This window comes from Lissotriton vulgaris, chromosome 3_1, assembly GCF_964263255.1.
Source record: "Lissotriton vulgaris chromosome 3_1, aLisVul1.2, whole genome shotgun sequence".
NCBI classification, from domain to species: Eukaryota; Metazoa; Chordata; class Amphibia; order Caudata; family Salamandridae; genus Lissotriton; species Lissotriton vulgaris.
Window position 1 is genome coordinate 1,189,827,597 of NC_141689.1, and position 18,491 is coordinate 1,189,846,087.

Here is an 18,491-nt window from a genome sequence, read left to right on the forward strand (position 1 = left end):
CTGTTTTTTTGTCCTTTTTTTAAATGTGCCAGGGAGAAGTTTATTAAGCCTATATTGAAAGACCAAGAGTTTATGCAAGTTAAACCGGCTTTATTGTTCCTGCAGCTTATGGAATCACCATTAGTAATGTACGGGGTAGCCAATTTCCTGACAATGTCTATTCGGTCCAGGCAAAAAAGACTTCGACCACCACTAGCCTGATAGTATGGGAATTGGCATTTTGACCGAAATTTTTCTAGGCTATTACCATCTGACTTAGTTTTCTGAATTCCTCAAAGTCTGCATACCTCGCCAGGTTATGGTTGTAAATAGAACTGTAAATAGAAAAGTAAATAGACTTGTAGTAAATTCAATGTACAAACTATGTAAATCCCTTGAAAGATCTGAACAATCTACAGTGGTTCTGAAAATTATGTAGTTGTATATAATTTTTTGTATAGTTATCTTGATCACCATTGAAGATTTGTACATAACGTATTCCTGTTTAAAAGAATTTTATAATTTCCTTTTTTGTTGTGATCAGAAATGAATGTATAGCATACTTTTATGATTTTAAAATAATCGAATAAAGTGTATTTGACTCGGACTCTGACTCTGGGTTGTATGGAATTATGTGTGGAATTTTGGGGTGTGGTAGAGAATTGTGTGGAGTGGAAATGTGACATGAAGTGCAATTCTGTGGAATGGAAGTAAGGGGCGGGAAGTGGAATTATGTGACAGTGTGGAATTATGTGGTGTGGTATGGAATTATGTGGCATGGCTGCTACTGGAAATAGTGGTATAGAATTGTGTGGTGTGGAATTGTGTGGTGTGGAATTGTATGGCGGGAATTGTGTAGTACAAATGAGCTTAGTTGAATGGAGTAGAATTATGTGGTACTGAGCGTAGTGGAATTATGTGGTATAGAGTAGAATTATGTGGTGTGGAGGGAATTGTGTGGCATGGAATCGTGGGGCACTGAGTGGGAAATAATTATGTGGGTTGGAGTGGAATTATGCGGGTTGCAGTGGAATTATGTTGCATGGAATTGTGTGGAATTATTTGGGATAGTGTGAAACTAGATGTCTTGGTACTGAATTTTGTGGTGTGGAGAAGACTTGTGTGGGGTGGAACTATGCGGAATGGAGTGGAATTAAGTGGTGAGGTGGAATTTTGTGACATGAAATGGTGTGCCACACAGTGGAACTTATGTGGTGCACATTTATGTGTAGTGTAGAGAATTACGTGGGGGGGAAGGAAACCGATAGTCATAGAACTGTGTGGCATGAACTGCAATTGTGTGATGTGGTGAATTGTGTGATGTGGTGTGCAATTGTGTGGAGAGGAAGTATGTGACAAGGAGTGGAATTATTATGGTGTGTGGAGTAGAATTATGTGGTGTGTCATGGAATTGTGTGGTTTTGAATTGTGTGGCGTGAAATTACATTGGCTTGAATGGAGTGGATTTATGTGGTACAGTGTGGAATTATGTGTCAAGGAGTGGAATTATGTCACATGGAGAGGAATTATATTGCATGGTGTGGGAGTATGTGGTAGGGTGTGGAGTGAAATTGTGTGGTGTGGAGTTGAACTTTGTGGCATGGAATTGTGGGGTGTTGACTAGTGGAATTAGGTAGTTTAGAGTAGAATCATGTAGTGAAATTGTGTGGAGCAGAATTGTGTTGCATGGAATTGTTTGACATGGTATTGTGTAGCATTGTGAAGAATGGAATTACGTGGCGTTGAGTGGAATTGTGTGGAGTGGAATCATGTTGAGTGGAATTTTATAGGGTGGAGTGGATTCATGTGGCGTGGAGTTGAATTATGTGTCATGGCATGGAGTGGAAATATGTGGCATGGAGCAGGATTATGTAGCATGGATTGACATGGCAATGTATGGAATAACATGCTGTGGATTGGATTTATGTGGCGTGGAATTATTTGGCGTGCCATTGAATTGTGTGGTGTAAAATTGTGTGGCATGGAGTGGAATTGAGTTGTGGAATTAAAAAGAGTGCAATTGTGTGAAGTAGGATTATGTGATGTGGATTGTAATTATGTGACTTGGAATGGTATCATGTGATGAAGAGTGACATATAGTAGACTTATGTGGCATGGATTTGTGTGATGTGTAATTGTGTCACATGGCGTGGAATTGTGTTGATTTGAATGGAATTATAATGAATTCAATTAAGTGGCACATAGTGTAGTGTCATTATGGGGCACAGAGTAGAATTATGCTGCTTTGACATGATGAGTCTCTTGCACAGAGTATTTCCTCTCCTTCCATTCTCGGTCTGAAAAACTCTCATTCAGGCACTGATAATCAGTTGCCTGGACTATTAACATACTCTTGGCTGTGGAAAGTGAATCATTATTGGAAAAAACTCTAGGTGGTCCAGAACACAGCAGCCCGACAAGTCCAGAATATGCCAGCCAGAACTGCTTCTCCCCCCCCTCCTGCGCTTATTACACTGGCTCCCTATATGCAGGAGAAGTCAGTTCAAGATTTGCTGTATAGTACATAAAGCATTGAATGGCAGAGGACCCAGTTATTTAACAGAAAAATTGATCCCATACCAGCCGAGCAGATCTCTACGATCTGGGGAGAAATCCCTCCTTACTGCTCCCCGTTTTAGGAAATCTCGTTCTGGGGGCAAAGCCTTTTCCTACATGGCTCCCCAGGTTTTGACTCACTTACCCTTTCACCTTCCCTTCGGGGTGGTTCAGGCACTTTATAAATCAAATCAAATCAAATTATGTTGTATGACGTGGAATTATGTGGTGTGCATTGAAGTGGATTTATGTGATATGGAGAGGAATGATGCAGTGTGGAATTGTGGCATGGAATTCTACGAGTGGAATGTTGTGGCATGAGTAGAATTATAAGATGTGGAATTGTGTGGCATGGAACTCTGTGGCGTTGAGTGGAGTGGAATTATTTGGCATCGAGTGAATTTATATGATATGGGGTGGATTGAAAATATGTGGAGTGGAATTATGTGGAATGGAGGGGTATTATGTGGCATACAATTATGTGGAATGGAGTTGAATTATGTTGCGTGGAACTGGGTTGCATGGTATGGGATTGTGTGGCATGTAGTCGAATTGTGAGACATGGAATTGTGTGGCATGGAGTGCAACTGTGTAACATGGAGTGCAATGGTTTAACTTGGATTGCAATTGTGTGATGTGTAATGCCATGGTGTGGAGTGGAATCATGCAGCGAAGAGTGGAATTATGTGACACAGTGTGGAATTATGTAGTGTGGCGTCAAATTATGTGGCATGTTGTGGAGTAGAATTATGTGGCATATACTTGTGTGGTATGGCGTAGAATTGTGTTGCATTGAGTCGAATTGAATTATGTAGCATGTATTGGAGCGTGATTGTGTGTAGTGGAGTTGAATTATGTGGCATGGAGTGGAATTATGTGGCACAGAGTGAAACTATGTGGAGTGGGATTATGAGGCATGCAAGGGAATTATGTGGCATGTAAGGGAATTACGTGCAGCGGAGTGAGATTATGAAGCACAGAGTGGAATTGCGTGGCATGGAATTGTGAGCCATGGAACTGTGTGGCGTATAATTTTTGGGCATATAGTGGGGTTGTGTAATGTGGAATTGTGTGGAGTGGATTTGTGTGGAGTGGATTTGTGTGGAGTGAAATCGTATGGGGAGAAATTGTGGAGCATGTAATTGTGGGGCGTAGAATTGTGTGGTGTGGTATTATGTGGTGTGGAATTGTAAGGCATGGAGTGGAATTGTGTGCAGAAGGAGCAATGAATATAGGTAGTTAAATTTAACAGCCGATGGTGAAAATAAGAGTATTTATTTATAAACACAACATTTTTGTGGAATGTGGCTTGGACATCTTGGAAACAAATGCAGGGCCACGTATTGTGTGAAATATACGTGCATGCGTTAAGTAAATGAAACAAGATGTGAATTTAAATGAAGGTACCCTGGCTATTGCAAATAAGAAGAGACGAATGTAAACATGTATATGCTTTCAAAATATGTGCTTTGTAAATAGCAGTAAAAGCACATTGTTTTTTAAACTGGGGTAACAGGTTGCATTTTAAATCAAAGTGGCCGTGCAAGTAGGTTTCCTACAATAGGGTAGCAGTTGGAGAAATGAGTCACACAGCCAAGTGTGCGTGCTCATGTTTAAAGAATAGAGCGAGGAGAGGGATGCAGGAACAGGGTCAGCAACACGTAATAGTGATCAGGAAGCTGTGGTGGCTGGTGACATTTCAAAGTGGTAAGGCATAAAAATCGGGCTGAGCCATAAAAATCGGGCTGAGCTTTATGTAGGGAGCGAGTGAGGCCAGCAGCCCCAACTAAAAAGAGATCGCAAACAGTAGCAGACAGACAAGCTGGGCAAGGCCCATTAAATGCCAGAGGGACCTACTTTATACACAAAGTAAACACATGGATGAAATATCAATATCTTGTTTTCTGTGTAAACCAGCAGCCCCTATAATAGGTTTTGCAGCGCTGCGGTAATAGCAGGCTGAACAGGGATCCCGGATTTTCCCAGACAGTCCTGGTTCTTCGCCAGCTGTCCCGGCAGATTTCAGGAAATTAAGCTCATGTCCCAGTTTTCAGAGGGTCGGCGTAAAACTGTGGGAGGTATCTTTTGTTTTGCAAAGCAGGGGTCGTTAGCAGCTTATAAGAAAGCAAATTAATTAACAGGCATACTAGTGTCTTTAAAAATTGCATTTTATGAATGTTCTGACTGCCTCTTCTGTAATTCTCAGCTAAGGAGCACTGTCATGCTGTGCGCTGGGTTGAAGTCAAATTGTAGTCCTTCTTCTGTTTTTTGGGAAATGTCCCGGATTTTGGCTTAAAAACTATGGTCACCCTAGGTTATAAGCAGGGCCGGCCATGGGCAGTGTGGGCAGCTGCCCAGGACCTCGCACTCAGCCCACCAGCATGGGGCCCGGCATGGGTGGTGTGTCCTGTTGTTTCCCTGGCGATCCATTTTAAAGAAAGGGGTCGCCTTTCAATTAGGGTCCATGGGAAGTCCCCCCCCCCCCCCCCCCTCCCCGGGCCTCTCAGGGAATGTGTCTGGAAGCTGGAAGGGGGGGGGGGGAGATGCTTCCTCTTGTCCCAATTACAAGGATACCCATTCAGAGACACTGCAGGAGGCCCATTGTCCAGCATTTTTGCCCCCACAGTTTTAACTTTTAACCCACAAGCAATTCTCACACCTATGGACTGAAGGTGTGAGAATTGCTTGTGGGCTAAAAGTTAAAACTGTGGAGTCACAAAAATGCTGGACAATGGGCGTCCCGCAGTGTCTCTGAATGGTCTCCTTGCAAGGGGCCACTTATCTAAATTAGAGGGGCCTCGCAAATCCTAGAACCGGCCCTGGTAATAGGCACTACCAACAGACACGAACCGTTCACTTTGAAAAATGATTATAAAACACGGCATAGCGAAGGAACATAAAATAAATAGTTCTTCTTTTTACGTTGTATTGGGAGAGTTGGTGCTCGAATGCAGGCGGGATTATAAAGTCACTATGACGGTTTCAGGTAGTTGTGCACTAGAAGCTGTTTTTCACATTATTGGCACAAAGCTGGTTCCCTGCCAGCTTTTAAATGCTGCCCCTCGGTTTTTACACAGCGTACTAGGACTCCAGGTCAATATTGATAAAGGGCTCTTGCAGGTGCGAACCTGCCTCTTTGCGCCCTCTTTACCACTCAATGACCCACGCGGCTGCAAGAGCAGGAGCAGCCTTCGACGTCAGAGCCCCTTCCCTTGGATGCAGGAGGTGTCCCAGCAATCAACCCCTACCCCTCCCTTAAGCTTTTGTAAAGGCCGTGCCGAAGGTCAAACATGGTGTCAAAGGACACTTTTAATAATGTAGATCAACTCCTGATTCTCTTTATGGATTCCAAGTTCTCAAGCAAATTAAGAGCACCTACAAAGTGTTTGTTTTGAAACAATCTCAAGAAAATAAATATAAATTATTATCATTTTAAATATGCATAAATCTATTAGTGCTTTAAAGCCCTTTGTGTACAGAAGCTGCATTTACCACACAGTGAAGATTTTTATCAGCTTGGAAGGATGGCCGTTTGAGTCAGCTCTGCCAGGAAACTGCAGGTGCATTAAACGACTAAGCAACCATACTAGGTTCAAAGTAATGGCACATAAGACATCGTCGACAAATAAGGACAATGCATGTATCCAATGCATTGAACAGCATATGAATGTTTTATGACATCAGCTATTGTAAAATTAACAGGCACTTCAATATTTAGAAACAAACCAACATTTCATAGCACGAGTTGTCACTCCAGAACTTTCCGGACTCTTACAAACCACCAGAGGTGAAAACTGTTGGTTGAACCTAGAGAAGTTAAACTTAATTTTCAATGCTTTGCTAATCCTTTTCTATTATACACCTTTACCTCCCATTTTCAAGTTCCTTAAAGGTTTGAACCAATGTATTATATATATTTTTTTTTATTAAACTTGGCAGCGTGCAGAATTGTACAGCTCTGTGTTCTTCACTCAATTTTACCCTCTTATCTTGCGCCCTGCAGGCTGTGTTCCCCAAATTTTAGCCACGCATGGAAAAGCCTGCAGCCAACTGGACACAGTTGTCTTTCTACTGCTGAGCCCACGCCTCTTAGGACCCGGATCCCCCAGCATGCTCCCCGCTCCCTCCTTCTGACTTGACAACCCACATGAGAATCAACCACAGAGATTTGTGTGGGTGTAAAAAACGGCCATGTTTAATATTTTTGACATTTTCATAAACATGACAAGGCATTTCAAAATTCATTAAATGCAGTTATCTACACAATTTTATTCTTGTCTTCCTGATCTTCTTTCGCCAGATACAGCTTTTAATCTTCCAACACCAAGGGGGTGGGACTTCCGGCTCCCCTCTTCCATGCCGTGCATCCACGCGAGGTGCCACCCACCTGCGACTCATGAGGAGAGGGCCCCCTACCTCTGATCCTTGTCCGCCTTCTCCAGGGGCCCACCCTCCGACCACCAGGCTGACCAGGAACCCAGGAGGCTCGTAACCTGTCGCCCTAGCCTCCCCAGCCGGGGCCCTATTTCACAGCGGGGACCTTACCGTCTCCCCCCTCAGTGCTAGCCTAGGGAGTACGCAAGGCGGACTCCCGTCCATTCCGTCGGTCAATTGTACTGTTCCAAGGTCTTTCTACCGCAACACGCCCCTCTAATCCACTGAGCTAAAGGGACGGGTGGGTGGGAGTTCAAATTATCCTAAGGGCTGTAGGAGGGAGGACGCTTCAGGGAGGCCGCCACGATCCGGTGCCACAGAGGAAGGAGAGGCCGGGGTCACTGCCCCCAGTGCCTAAATAGGTCACCAGGCTCCGCCCTCTGTTGCACCGGAAGTGCGTCCTCCTGACCCCGGAAGTGATAAGCGGCCGGTCGCCCATTGGGGCAGACCGGTCGCCCCTATCTGAAACAGGTAGGAGGGCGGGGCCGGGGGGCCGGGCCCTAAGGGCGCGCTTGCCGATGCTCAGCTCGCGCTTGGCATAGGACCCGGATCCCCCAGCATGCTCCCCGCTCCCTCCTTCTGACTTGACAACCCACATGAGAATCAACCACAGAGATTTGTGTGGGTGTAAAAAACGGCCATGTTTAATATTTTTGACATTTTCATAAACATGACAAGGCATTTCAAAATTCATTAAATGCAGTTATCTACACAATTTTATTCTTGTCTTCCTGATCTTCTTTTGCCAGATACAGCTTTTAATCTTCCAACACCAAGGGGGTGGGACTTCCGGCTCCCCTCTTCCATGCCGTGCATCCACGCGAGGTGCCACCCACCTGCGACTCATGAGGAGAGGGCCCCCTACCTCTGATCCTTGTCCGCCTTCTCCAGGGGCCCACCCTCCGACCACCAGGCTGACCAGGAACCCAGGAGGCTCGTAACCTGTCGCCCTAGCCTCCCCAGCCGGGGCCCTATTTCACAGCGGGGACCTTACCGTCTCCCCCCTCAGTGCTAGCCTAGGGAGTACGCAAGGCGGACTCCCGTCCATTCCGTCGGTCAATTGTACTGTTCCAAGGTCTTTCTACCGCCACAAAGGTGACCAGGGCCCACAGGTCCGTCACCTTCCCCACCTGCACTCTGCATGAAAGACCCTAATGTACTAACCCGGCCCAATGTACCGATGCCTGATAACTGCACCCCATCATTGCGATACTTCACCTTACCGGAAAAAACCATCCGGTGCGGAATGTGACACCAGCCGCCCTTCACTGAGCCCACCTGGTCACTTCCAACCTTGTGATACCTCACCTCTCCGGAGACTGGAGACCATTCGGGGAATGTTACACAAGCGGCCCTACACTGAGCGCAACTCGGGCAACTCCCACTTGAGCCGCCTCACCGAGACATTCCAGGCTCACGACTTCTTCCCAGGGCCGCGTGCCCCCACCACATTCGCGGGCACACCACTGAACAGGAGAAAAATAGAAAAGTCAAGTATGGTTATGGGCAAATCATTGGCATGTCTGACACCCCCATTCTGGCCCAATGGGTCTCATGCAACCGATGGACGACCAGCGCCCGACCTATTCCATTGTGCTGTCTGGTAAGCCTGCCTCTGCAATTAGCATTGCCCCACCCATCTTGCCCGAGAGGGCCGGGTATCCCAACACGCTCAGTCCCAGTCCCCCTAACCCTACTCTGAACGGCTTGCTTTGGTACTGTTACCGAGAGTCACCATACTGCAAGTACAAACAAGAAGTCTTTCCTACCCCTGCTGCGCGCCAGGGAAACTGTTAAATACATTCTTAAGGAAATGGACAGCGCAAATTATCCTGCATATTCCTGAGACAAACTAAGTGAGCCTGAGTGACTGTATAGTTTCCATGCTCATTGGATTCAGGGCCGTCCTGTTCCGTGGATGCTAGAAACTGTGCGCTCGCTGATTCACATAGCCTAATGTATTCGGAGGGGGTGCATGGAGGCTGTCTGCCTACAAACCTAGTCTATGATATCCCAACTTGACGGACCCATCTACGGTATATGGGAACTATACGCCAATTGAAGGCGGGGTCCTATGTTATCAGACAAAGCGATCAGACAAGTGAATTCTAGCTACTTCTTATTTCCCTGACTCTGGCCTACTCTCAAGTATGCTAATTGACAATTAAAAAGCACAGCTTATCATATAGGGTTCCACTCCAGAATCAGCCGTACGGTGAACCCCATGTACACGCTAAACTATACACCACTGAGACTACCATGCAAGATACCCACATGGCGCTATCCTCCCTTGTCTCCCAGACCAGCAATAAACCTCTGAACTCAATGGTAATGGAGCACTCCTTCCCTATTTAAATCACCCAGAGCTGAAGTTCAACTCTTACACGTTCTGCCCCTACTGGTCCCTTTGTTCGCTAATAAATCCCCTCTGACAACCTAGTAACAACTAACCCCCTCTCGACAGTCTGTTCCCCTTAAGTTCCTCTCTGGTGTTATTGTGCATCCGCAAACCATATGCACTTACCAACCACACCCAGCCATCGGGAGCAAGATGTGAACAAATAATGGCCCTTAATTACATCCAGGATTGATTACAGAAATTCTCGCAAATGCAGACCCAAAGGTCACAGTAACTCAGCCTGGGACCATTAAAATTGCTAAAACCACAATTTTTAAGAGAAAATTTGTTGTCGCTTTTAAAGAAAAGTAACGCAGTAAATTATGCCGCCATAACATTCATGTCTTTTTCTCCTTTATAGGAGAGGGATGCTTACTAGGGAGTGTTTACACTGGCATGTAGCCGCGATAACCTTTCTAGTCCGTAATGGACCTTGCGGTGGCCTCCTGAGCAGTATCTTGGTCCCTGGCACTTGTTTATTTACAAATAAGCAAATCAGGAGATTCAACGAGACCAGTTTATGTACCCAAGTATCAGACTTAACTCTGTACGCAGTGTACCCCAATTTTAATAACGGTTCATCCTTCTGAACTTAGTAATTTTGGTTAAAGTATGTAAGTAATGCAGCAGACGGTGGATTATGCGCCCAGTGTGGGAAATTCACGTTTCCTTAGAAGAAAGAAGTGAAATTATACTTTCCTTGCGGATTCCGATATGTGACACGCCCTGACTCTGAGACAGGCAATCACACTGCATTCAGCCAAGAACATAGGCACTGATACAAGAATTCTGTGACAAGTGACCCCATCACAGCAGACACAAAGAAAACAGGAACCCGCGACCCCGACACCCGTTTACACGAACGGCACACTCACTTTTAAATAAAAAACGTCTTTCAAATACACTCCGAAGCCAGGGCAACAAAGTGCCAATTGTCTGCGCCCTCCTTTCAATGCAGCGCCAAGAAACGACCCCAGCTAATTTTTTGACTCAAAATTGCAGCCACCACTGCCACAATAAACCTGAAGCGGGGCGGGGGGGGGGTGTCTGCTCACAGCGGCTCATCAGCTAAGGAGAGGCTAGTAATCCAAGCGCTATCGAATAAATGCTACATTAACACTAACAGAGCCCGCGGCCACTTAGAGACACCACACTGCTGAAAAAAGGCCACATTTGCCCCAGTTTTGCTACAAGGACGCAGCACTGGTGTGCCTCCAGTCCAGATACCTGCACCACGATGTGTTGCAACATACGCACTATTCACTATTTAGACTATTCAATTAACAAAACGTGACAAACTAATTCTGCTTTGAAAACAGCCCCGTGTTGCACATTTGGGAAGTTGAATACATTTATTTAATTCCCTTTTTATTGCTGCGTTTTCCTCAGGTGCAAATGTAACGTGCAACGCTCCACATCATATAAAAAGAAAAAAACCTGCAAATCCATTTTCCCGTTTTTTAATTGCATAAGTAATGAACGTGACATTTGGTCTGATGTGGAGTGTGTTGGTGTGGTACTCTGCTGGAAACGCGAGAGATATCATGCCCGCCTTATTACGTGTGCTACAGATCATATTACATGTTTGTGATGCAGTGCCTGTCCACCAACTCTACCCAGGCTCTCCGTATTTCTTAATGCATTGCGGGCTAAGCAAACGCCAACAGCCTGATTAACAAAGGCACTTTTAATAGCACAAGTACTGTTTCTGATGAAAACCTTGGACTCAAGAACTGTGACCCAGAAGTCGTAAATTCATTTACTCCCTTGTAATATTCGTCATTATTAGAGTAAAATTCCACATTTGCAAGTGCCACCCACTGGGGGAGGAGGGAGCAGTTCACACAGTGCAGGCGCCAATTTTTGGAAGGCCCAAAGATGAAAGGCTGAGTAGGCCCCACCGAATCCCTGCTACGCATGCACACACATAATTACCTACGGCATGATTCTCCACCATAAGAAACGTGGACGCTTCCGATAATAAAGTAACCCAGAGCATGCGCCAATTTGGAAGGCCCAAAGCTGACGGCTGAGTAGGCCCCACCGAATCCCTACTACGCGTGCACACACAAATAATTACCTACGGCATGATTCTCCACCATAAGAAACGTGGACCCTCACGATAGTAAAGTAACCCAGAGCATGCGCCACTTTGGAAGGCCAAAAGCTGAAGGCTGAGTAGGCCCCACCGAATCCCTGCTACGCGTGCACACACAAATAATTACCTACGGCATGATTCTCCACCCTAAGACACGTGGACCCTCACGATAGTAAAGTAACCCAGTGCAGGCGCCATTTTGGAAGGCCAAAAGATGAAAGGCTGAGTAGGCCCCACAGAATCTCTGCTACGCGTAAGAATACGTAAAGAAAAAGAAATGGAACAATGACCTCGGGGTCAGGCGCTTCCTGGCTGTCCATGAGATCTTGGAAGATTGAACACCCGGGCCTTTCTACCAGAACGACAACTACGAGAAAACGGTCTCCGGAGTTCCCCCACGTGGTCAGTGTACCGCGCATGATTATTTAATATATTGCTTCTTCATGCCAACCGATGCAATTCTACATTGTGCACTTAAAGAGAATTACTCGCATGGGAATAACATAACAAATGCTCACGCGCTGGGACAGAAGGAGGTCCAAAGCGGAAGGCAGATGGAAGGTAACGGGGTCTCCCAGAGAGAAAGCTGTATACTAAACATTAGTGAACCCCTGTTCCGCGCTGAATACACATAGTGCGCACTTTATCACGCAGTACACGTGAATCATTACAAAACAGATTCATGTGATAGGGAGCATTCCCCGCACCACTCAGCCCGCCCACGTCGACCAAGAAGGAGCCTGCAGACCTAGGAGCCCTGTCGGCAGCCGCAGACCACGGGAGCAACCTCACCATTATCGCCCGCCCCGGACACCAACTCCCGTACTCCGCGGCCGCACACAGGCCCCCGGCACACCCGACTCCTTACCTGTCGAGATGGACGGCTGCAACCCGACGCGCTTCTCCTCCTCGTCGCCTCCCACCACGGGCTCGCTGGCTGAAACTCCGGCATCCACCTTTTAACTCCGGACGAAGGAAAGTTCAAATTATCCTAAGGGCTGTAGGAGGGAGGACGCTTCAGGGAGGCCGCCACGATCCGGTGCCACAGAGGAAGGAGAGGCCGGGGTCACTGCCCCCAGTGCCTAAATAGGTCACCAGGCTCCGCCCTCTGTTGCACCGGAAGTGCGTCCTCCTGACCCCGGAAGTGATAAGCGGCCGGTCGCCCATTGGGGCAGACCGGTCGCCCCTATCTGAAACAGGTAGGAGGGCGGGGGCCGGGGGGCCGGGCCCTAAGGGCGCGCTTGCCGATGCTCAGCTCGCGCTTGGCAGAGGCTGCTGTCTGGTCATGTCAATACGATGCTAACCAATCCTGTAGCTGCTCTCTTGCTCTTCAGCATGAAAGAAGCATCAGGATTGGATTGAGCAGGCTACCCCAGCGCTCCTTTTGAGACTGGGGGTCTGTGACTAATACTACAGCTGTTGACACAGGTACTGTATTGCTGCAGCAGAAGTGCATATGCCGGGCTGGCCATGGCAAGACCCCCGCTCAATCCGACATGCTCACTTTTTGTGTTATCCCTGCAGCTGCCAATCAAGCAGCAGGAATCACCCCTCACACACACTCACCTGTACCACGTGCAGGATAAAAATTGGTAATCAGACGATTTTACTTATTTATTCAAATCTATTGGTTTACTGCTGCGCTTGCAGCAGGCGGGGCAATGCTCCTCCACCCCAAAGGAGGAACCGCCGATGGGTGGGAGGGGGAAGATGAGATAGTATCTGAATAACAGTGCAAGCAGCGGATGCGCTTTAATTAAAATGAATCAGTCCATGCGCCACACATAGAAAAGAAAAGAATTGGCGTGTGCTGGTCAACTAGGAAGCAGCAAAGAAGAGTGGCAGTAAAGTCAATGAAAGGTATGCAATGGGGGACCCTGAAAGCCCCTTGTTGTACACAATAATCTTGAAGAGACAGTGCATGCCCTTTCTAACTGAGACCTCAAAATGATAGGCAAAGACAATAGCAGCAGCAGCCCATCGAAGAAGGCCCATCTGAGTTCCTTTGGCCCAGAGTCTACATACCTACCAAGAGGAGACAAACTCTACATATACGGGTGTAAGGGTAGGCCAGAGAAATATGGGGAAAAGTGAATAAGTTAGAATCAAGAATAAATGTGAGAGGGGTATTCACTGACTGAAAGTGTTACTTAGAAAGGCTAAAGAATCATGTGTGCTCAAAAAGAGCAGGCTCAGAAGATGGCTATGTGTATGCAAGTAACCAACAAATGGGATCTGTGTTTCTTCACAAATCTTTGTGTTTGTTCAGTTACTCTCATACAGATCCGCCATGCTCTTTTTGTACACTAAGGCTTACGAAATGAGAGTCTGGTGCTCGATTGTATCGGGCAGTAACGGATGAGATATAACAGCTAGAGCTGCCAACAATAGGACTAGAGAAGCCGGCTCAAATCTGACCTTGGCGCAACATACTGTGATTCTGGGCAAATAATATAATCCCGCAGCCTTAAGAATGTGTAACGTCTGGCTTTCATAGAAAACATCAAGGCCTAGATGTATCAATATTTGACCAAACGCAGCAAGACAACTTGCAGCACTGTGTCAAATGGAGAGGGCAAGAATACACCATATCTACTAAGTTCATCAACACAGTGAACCAGGCGACAAAATCTGCCTACATTCAGAGTGTGCTCTGTGAAGCAGCAGTCTGAAGGTGGCTGGCAAAGCCAAATCTTAATGTCTTACTTCAAGAACAATTTGTAATTCTTTGTCTAAATTGGATCCTAACTGGGAGCAGGAATCAAAACCAGGAGGAGCACAGTTTAATGGAAACACCTTGCCACCAGATTCACTAGATCATAAGAAGAAATTAAAATGCACACAAAGCCTGTATGCATGTAAAATAAGTAGGTCTTTGTGTACACCATATTTTCAAGTGTCAGTCTATATCTATAATTACACTAATTATTATGATGTATACAGCATAAACCACAGATGCTCCAGAAAACAGAGATATAAGTAGTCCCATGTTACAGATGATCCCTTCAACCAGCAATTTTATTTTTGGCAAAACAACCTTCACAAAATGGGATTTTTAGCTCTTTTTTTAAACTGAAAAATATGTTAATAAAACCCTGATAAAGTTAGGTACTGCTGGCTAAACAGCTGTCTATTAATTCTGGCCAGGCAAAAAAGTAAAATCTTCAACTCTAGAAGTCCACCCACCTTCTGTTATTAGCCGATCATTTTGAAACTCTGCTGGCTGTGCACGGTTTATTGCGCTCAGGGGTGGGCATGGGAAGCCTGGTGCAAGTTCTGCTCTGTTGAACCAGTCCACTTCCGCTTAAAGGATCATCTCAGAGCCCAACTCGCTATCCATGGGTCAATGACTTCCTGTACCCATGGTATCTTCCGAACAAGTGTCTGTGATAGGCAGGGACTTTTGGGCCAAGATCCCACAAAACCTTCCGCCGTGCCAGAGTACTGGGAGGGATGAAAAAGCAAAATCTCTTACAAAGCCACGAGGAGGGGAGAGATTTTGGTGATGGTGGCAAAGATAACGTCGTTATCTAGTTCTTAAAAGTAAAGTATTGAAATGACACAGAAAGCAACCACTGGTGACTGATTCATGGCAGCTCACTGTCACTGAAAGGCGGAACCTGGTTCAGAGAGTGTCCGCTGCCTTGGTTCATATTTTCGTAGAGAACAAGCTGAATGTTGTATTAAAAGTCACCAGCTGCGTAACAAGCATGTGTAATCTCTTCCTCTAAGCTATTTCACTGATCATATTCCTCTGAAAGCAAGTGCACTGAAGCAAAATTGCTACAAATGCACCATGTATTTTAAGTCACTTGCCTTCGGTGATGCTCTTTCTGGTGGATACTCTATCTATTCAGAGATTCCTCACCTTTACGATGTATCTAGGTGCAAGACTGGATCCACAACTTTTAAACAGCAATACAGAACTCTGGCAGGAGTAACGGAAATGCATGCAGAAGTCCTGTGCTCCACTCATTCCAGAATGCAACTTATAATGGGATCCTTCTTGGGAAGTCCAGCGTGCAAATGTTTTGACAGTGTACATTCTTGGCGGTGGCAAAAAGGTCTAGCCAGGTTCTCCCCATTTCTGGAAGATGTCCGTGACACCTTGGGATGCAACCGCCATTTATGATTTGCTAGGCGCAGCCAGCTGAGTTTGTCCACCCTGGCATTCAAAGATCCCCCAGGTGGTCCACAGGGAAATACCCTGATGTTCCAGCCAGCTCCAGCGACTAAAGGGCAGATTTATCAAATATTCAGGCAATGGAGCAAGAGGCCACCTTGCTGCATGAAAGGGAGAGGGCAGGATGCACCATATTTAATATTATACAGCGCATTCCTGCTCTCATCCAGCACTGGTGCACAAACTGATGTCTAGCACCAACGAAGGTACCCTGGCACCATACTGTAATGGTGCCAGTGTTGTAGGCAGGATTCTTTTTTTGTGCAGGGCCACCTCCCAACACAAAAACTATCCACTGGGCCTTTTTCCTTTTTCTATGTGTGCTGCAACACACCTAGAAAGAGGAAAAAAATGAGGAGATTCTCCTTGTTTCGCCTTCCCTGGGGAGGCGTAGCATATAGACGCATTCCCAGGTCTACCACTGATGGTAAATCTGGGAATGCACCAAAATCCACGAGTGGATGCATATGAACGCCCACGCTCCTCCCATGGGATGCCTTCCTGGGACACTGCCTTGTGTTACTCCAGATTTAACAAGCTCCACAAGGCCATACAAGGTGGCCTTGCGTGGCTTAGTAAATCTGAGTTTAGTGCTGCGTTGCCCGTACGTGACGCAAGGGCAACACAACACATTGATAAATCTGGCCGTAAGTGTCTCTTGGCACAGCAGCCAGGAACCCACCCATTCTGATTATTGCGGTGCCACATGGATGTGATGTTGTCCATGGTAACCTGAACCAGCCTCACTTTGATAGATGGCAGGAAGGCTTTCAGCACCAGGCAAATGGTCTGCAACTCCCACAGACTGATGTGGAGGTGGGTCTCCGTCAGAGACCTGAGTCCTCTAATCTTCCCCTCTCCAGATAACCTCGCCATCTCGCAATAAAACATCTGTCACGACTTTCAACTCTGGGTTGGGCAGGGAGAGAGATCTGCTGATGGTCCTACTGTGGTTAAGGAGACAGAACTGCAGGTCTTGTGCAGTCTCCCCTGAAATGTGGATAGAATCTGACATGTTCCCCTGGTGTTGGGTCCACTGAGACTTCAGGTTCCACTTCAGGAGGCCAAGAGGCCTATAAGCCTAAGAGCCACTCTCAATAAAGCCTTGGAACGAGGTGTAAACATCGGGTCTATGGATGCGTGGGAGGGCGATTGCTGGGATTTACGCTCCTCGAACCATAAGGTACAAAAAACAATCTAGTGAAAGTCCCTAAAAATTGGGCACTTTTGAGCTTATCATGGTTCAAAGTGATACGAAAAAACACTAGCTTCACCTAAATTGCTAAGTTCAAATAATAGGGAGAGCACTTCAATGCAAAATTATAAATTCAAACGCTTGTCAGTAAATGACAAAACTAAATGCTTGTTTCCGTACCCTCTACATACACATCTAATTCCATTAATACTCAGCAATCTCCAGACCAACCTGCACTTCACAATACATGTCACTTCTTATATACAACTTAGATGCGTGTCCCCAGAAGTCCATTGTTTTACTGCATTAATCAGATCAGGTCTGTTACAGGATTTTACACATGTGTACAAGAGGTAAGTTACATTGGGGACACATGGGGTAACTACAGCAGATTTGGATACACACAAGCGTGCAGAAGTGAAGGAAAGAAATTATGTATTTGATGGCCCCTCAAATGTCATGCACAGTTTTGAAGGTTACTCATCACTAGCACAGTTTCTTGATACGGTATCTCTACCATAGGGAGACATAAAAAGTCCGTGTTTGTGTTTAATAAAAAAAAGCCTCTTTGTCACAGCAAATTAACCAAATTACCTAACCTTAACATTTCAGAGTGGATACTTAAAAGGAATATTCCAGTTATATCTGAGGATTAACGATCCGTGCAAAATGAGGTCTAATGAGTTTTTATGTTAAACATTGCATTGCCCTTTATGAGGAAGTCCCTCTACCAAAAAAAGGAAAATCCAGGCACTACAAAGAGTACAACATGCAGCAATAATTCCAGCCACAGAGCTGGATAACAATATTTAGCAAATTGTGGCCAAGAAAAAGAAATTATAACACCCTAATTGAAACCAACTCATTATTTATTATTTATTACTGAAAGGTTTTATAGAGCGCGTAGTAACCCTAGAGCATCCCAGCGCTCATGACTGATTAACCACTATTAGCATCACACCAGACTAACACTGATTACATTACTCTTGACAAACAGGGTGGCTAATGTATCAAAAATCGATCAAAATAGACACCCTGAGAAATTATTTCTCGCAATCCGAATAGATGATTAAGGCAACTGAAGCAACATATAAATCAACATGATTTTACATGTAGGGAGTTAGGACAGAAATTCACTGTAATCTCTAACTACTTGTAAAGGAATTTTCTGGCATAATTAACCATCAAACAGGAAGCTCACACATTTCCCAACCCCATTTGATTAAGACAGAACATGATTTCCAACAAGCATTAGCAACGCAATTAGGTGTCACCTATGCTTACCACTTATTTGGAAGAGCATGAGATTCTTGATCCTTCTCAATCTGAGTTCAGAACCTTTCACAGTACAGACACGGCTCTGGTGGCGAATTTTGACTTCATCAGATTGACCCTGGATGTTGGCAGTCCAGCAATACTGGTTTTGCTGGATTTGTCTGCAGCTTTTGACACGGTCTCTCATGCTTTACTGATCCTCAGGCTGCATGCAATAGGCATTTATGGTAAAGCTCTACAATGGTTATAGATTTTCCAGAAAATCGGCTAAATCTCACTTGACTCTTTCAAGTCACATATGATGCCTATCAATATGGGGGTATCTCAAGGCTTTTCCTTGAGCCCACATTATTCAACATCTATGTGGGTCCCC

The 18,491-nt window shown here is 45.7% G+C and overlaps 1 protein-coding gene across 1 annotated transcript in view; it reads right to left on the reverse strand.

Moving 5' to 3' along the window:
* Nucleotides 1-18,491, reverse strand: part of SLC49A3 (solute carrier family 49 member 3) — a 399,244-nt gene that overhangs the window by 278,233 nt on the left and 102,520 nt on the right. The window lies entirely within an intron of this gene.